The following is a 4,840-nucleotide window of genomic DNA, read 5'->3' on the forward strand; positions in this document are numbered from 1 at the left end:
GGAACTTCTTATACTGTTCATCCCTTTGGTCATTCTTCAATCTAGAGGGATATGGGATTCTTGGCTTGAAAGGTGGGGATGCCACCTCTTTCTCTTTCTCTGCTCCCTCCTCAACCTCTACAACCTCGGGTGCGTATTCTTTCAGCTTCTCACTCGGAAGCCTCCCTTCAACCTCACGACCACTTCTCAAAGTGATCGCCTTCACATGTTCTCTAGGGTTGGTTTCCGTGTTGCTTGGTAACTTCCATGTGGCATTTCGGAGAGAGACTTCGCAATTTGCCCCACTTGATTTTCAAGATTGTGCAAGGCGGCGGTGTGATTGCGAAGTGTAGCCTCGATTCTTAGCTATGTGGAGTATCAACAATGATAAGTGTGATAATGATTCAATTCTCAACAATTAAAAGCAACAAGTAAGAGAGCAAAAGTAAGGAGGAGGCAAGGCAATCGATAAAGATGGGGTACTCGGATGATGCTTCACCTAGGAAAATTGCTTCAAGTGCAAGAACTCTCTATTATGCTTCCTAATCAATGCAATGGTGAGTCATGGAAATCCTTACATACATAGTCCCAAATCTAAGGTCAACTATAACTAACTCTATTCATGTCCCGGAGGAGAGATTAAATAACCTCTCAACCTCGCACTCGAATAAAGTTGCAATGAGCTCTATTGATTCCAAGTGATAAATCACTTACTAATTATAGACCTATCCCTTTGGTCCAGGCGGAAGGTCGCTAGCCACAATTAAGCCCTAGATACTAAGATCCCCACAATGCTTCACTCCATTACACGCGCAACTAGGCCCATCGGAGGTTCATTCCTTAGACCATTCACTCTATTATGGCCACAAAGAACTCAAGGAACGGAGGTAGAATCTATCACGTCGGAGGGGAAAGGGGACGCTCCTGTACCTCTCGACTCACTCTCTCAACCCTCTCCAACCTAACTTTGTCTAACACTCATGGTGTGTCACTCACTCAAAAGTTTACCAACAACAACTCTCAACCCTAGTGTCACTCTAGGGGAAATGTTCATACAATCAAGCATTCAAGGTTGGAACTCACAATAAACATCAATTTATTGAAAGCATAATAAAGAAGTTCAAAGAAACGAATACATCCTAGGGTTCACAATCACCCAAGTACCCACTAGGGGTTTAGCTCTCCATGGAGCTAAGTACAATCAAAGAAATCGAATGTAAAAAGCAATGAATCCATAAAGAAACCCCCTCGATAGTCGTGTCGATGGTCTTGTGGAAAGTCCTCTACTCGTCGTCCAAGGATTCCCTCATCCGGTATAGGATACGCCTCGACGGAAGCTCCCCTACCAACCTTCTTCCTAAGGAATGACGATGTCGGAGCTATAGAACCTCTCCAAAACCTTGGCTAATACGGCTCAAAACCCTAGCCGAAGCCCTCTCTCAAGTTGGGGAAAAGATGGAGAAAAGAATACAAAAATCGGGGCTGAATCGGCTTTAAATATGGCTGGAATCAGGCAACTCGACGGGCATGGACGCTACACGCGCCCGTGCGGAATTTCCACACGGGCGTTGATAACTTCCACACGCCCGTGTGGATTCCCTGTTTCTCTGATTTCTTGGCCGGCTGTGAACAGTACTGCTACAGTGTTGCTGTATTGGTCTATTTCCTTCACACCTGTCCTATGTCTTCGCGTTTTAACTTTAGTAAGATCTCCTCCAAAATAAGTGCATTATGATCCACATTGGCCTATTTCCTTCATACTCGGCCTCACAACCCTAGCTGCGTAAAAGTAACATAAAAACACACATATTAATGTAAAAACCTGAGAAAAGTAATGCTCAACATAAGGAATGAACGCTTCACATTCATATCGCACAAACACTTATCAGCCGGCCGAGAAACCAGAGAAACAGAGAATCCACACGGGAGTGTGGAAATTATCCACGCACGGTTGGAAATTCCCCACGGGCGCGTGGAGCATCCACGCCCGTTTAGTCGCCCGATTCTAGCCCTATTTAAAGCCAATTCAGCCCCGATTTTGGTATTCTTTTCTCCATCTTTTCCCCAACTTGAGAGAGGGCTTTGGCTAGGGGTTTAAGGGGTATTGGCCAAGGTTTTGGAGAAGTTCTACGGCTCCGACATCGTCATTCCTTAGGAAGAAGGTTGGTAGGGGAGCTTCCGTCAAGGCGTATCCTATACCGGACAAGGGAATCCTTGGACGACGAGTAGAGGACTTTCCACAAGACCATCGACATTCTATTTGTAGATTCATTGCTTTTACATTCTATTTGTTTGATTGTACTTAGCTCCATGGAGAGCTAAACCCCTAGTGGGTACTCGGGTATTGTGAACCCTAGGATGTATTTGTTTCTTTGAACCTCTTTATTATGCTTTCAATAAATTGATGTTTATTGTGAGTTCCAACCTTGAATGCTTGATTGCATGAACATTTCCACTAGATTGACACTAGGGTTGAGAGTTCTTGTTGGTAACCTTGTGAGTGAGTGACACACCACGAGCGTTAGACAAAGCTAAGTTGGAGAGGGTTGAGAGGGTGAGTCGAGAGGTACAGGAGCGTGCCCTTTCCCCTCCGGCGTGATAGATTCTACCTTCGTTCCTCGAGTTCTTTGCGGTCATAATAGAGTGAATGGTCTAAGGGATGAACTTCCGTTGGGGCTTAGTTGCGCGTGCAACGGAGTGAAGCGTTGAGGTGATCTTAGTATCTAGGGCTCAATTGTGGTTAGGGACCTTCCACCTTGACCAAAGGTTTAGGTCTATAATTAGGAAGAGATTTATCACTTGGAATCCCTAGAGCTCATTGCAACTCTATGCAAGTGCGAGGTGTTGAGATTGTTCGATTTCTCCTCCGGGACATGTATAGAGTTAGGCATAGTTGACCTTAGATTTGGGACTATGCAATTAAGGATTTCCACGACTCACCATTGCATTGATTAGGAAGTATAATAGAGGGTTCTTGCACTTGAAACAATTATCCTAGGTGGAGCATTATCCGGGTACCACATCTTTATCGATTGCCTTTTCCCCTTCTTTACTTTTGCTCTCTCACTTGTTGCTTTTACTGTTGAGAATTGAATCATTGTCACACTCATTATCATTATTCTTTTACATAGCAAAGAATTGAATTAAGTATTTTTATTCCCTACTCCCTGTGGATTCGATACCCGCTCACCCGGGATTATTACTTCGACAAACCCGTGCACTTGCGGGATATACGCAAGGGGACCTTGTCAAGTTTTTGGCGCCGTTGCCGGGGACTAGGCGTTTAGAGATACTTTGCACTTTGTTTTCTTCGCTATTTCACCACACATTCTATTTCACGTCTTCTTATTCTATCATCGTTCTGATTTTCTTTTTCTTTCTTTTTGGTGCAGTTCCAGGTTATGACCCGAAGGAATCCATCAATATTGATTGAAGGAGACCCTGAGCTTGAACGTACACTTAGAAAAAAAGGGAAAGAACTTGTGCAAGAACAACATAATTCAATTAATTTGGAATGAGAGGAATCTGAAAACATGGCAGAACAGAATGAGCAATAGCGAACACTATCCGACTATGCCAGACCTTCAGTGTTGGGGACACAATCGAGTATTGTCGTCCCCCGATTCATGACTCGAACTTGAGCTAAAGCGGCATTCATCCATATGCTGCAGCAGATCCGCATAATTCAACGGTTTTGGCCGATGAGGATCCAAAGCAGATCACATAGAGAAACTTTCTCGAGGGTGTGCGATATGCTAAAGATAAATGGGGTGACGGATGATGCCATCAAATTGAGAGCCTTCCCATTTTTCCTTGAAGGGGAGAGCGAAGCGAGTGGCTACACTCATTACCTAGAGCATCAATCACTACATGGGAGGAGATGGTGAAGCTTTTTCTAGCCCATTATTTTCCTCCCGGAAAATTAGCAAAGCTTAGGAATAAGATCTCGTCCTTTGTTCAGTTGGAATTGGAGTCTCTATTCGAGACATGGGAAAGGTTCAAGGAGCTCCTGAGAAAGTCTCCGCAACACGGATTCCCGGAGTGGGTGATTGTTCAAACCTTTTACAATGGTTTGAACCCGAGTACAAGGCAACTCTTGGATGCGGCAGCAAGAGGTACCTTAGGTAGCAAAACCCCCGATGAGGCTCGTCAATTAATTGAGGAAATGGAGTTAAATAGCTACCAATGGTATGCTAGGGAGAAGAAAAAGGTGGCCAGTCTCCATGAAATTGATGCGGTAACCTCATTGGCTGCGCAAGTAGAGAGTCTTAGTAAGAAGCTAGATCTCATAGCTTCGAATAGAGTTGCGGCCGTGACCAATTGCACCGGTTGTGGTGGAGGACATGCTCCCTCCGATTGCCCGATCGTTATTGGTGATGTTTCTTCAGTGGAAAACATTGACTTTGTAGGTAATGGCATGAGACCTCAAGGGAACCCATATAGCAATACTTACAATTCAGGTTGGAAGAATCATCCCAACTTTTCATGGAGTAATCAAGGACCACAAAAGGCCATGGGGTCATCGGGTTTCCAACAATAACAACAAGCCCCTTCTAGTGGAAAACAGAATTTCAGGCTTGGAAACCCGAATGACGGATTTGGAGAAGCACTTGGCTAGATTTTTTCAATCTGTAAATACACGGTTTGAATCAGTCGAGGCTACACTTCACAACCACTCTGACTCTTTGCACAACCTTGAAAATCAGGTGGAGCAAATTGCGAAGTACCTATTCGAAAGTCCACATGGAAGTTTACCAAGCAATACAGAAACCAACCCTAGAGAACATGTGAAGGCGATCACTTTGAGAAGTGGTTGTGAGGTTGAAGGGAGGCATCCGAGTGAGAAGCCGAAAGAACACGC

At 44.5% G+C, this 4,840-nt stretch overlaps 1 non-coding gene across 1 annotated transcript; it reads right to left on the reverse strand.

Moving 5' to 3' along the window:
- Window positions 1–3,907: 3,907 nt before the first annotated feature.
- On the reverse strand, window positions 3,908–4,014 carry LOC120281348. Its single transcript, XR_005542545.1, has one exon. It is a non-coding gene; the product is annotated as a small nucleolar RNA R71 (small nucleolar RNA).
- Window positions 4,015–4,840: the final 826 nt, after the last annotated feature.

The sequence above is a fragment of the Dioscorea cayenensis genome, chromosome 2 (genome assembly GCF_009730915.1).
Source record: "Dioscorea cayenensis subsp. rotundata cultivar TDr96_F1 chromosome 2, TDr96_F1_v2_PseudoChromosome.rev07_lg8_w22 25.fasta, whole genome shotgun sequence".
NCBI classification, from domain to species: domain Eukaryota; kingdom Viridiplantae; phylum Streptophyta; class Magnoliopsida; order Dioscoreales; family Dioscoreaceae; genus Dioscorea; species Dioscorea cayenensis.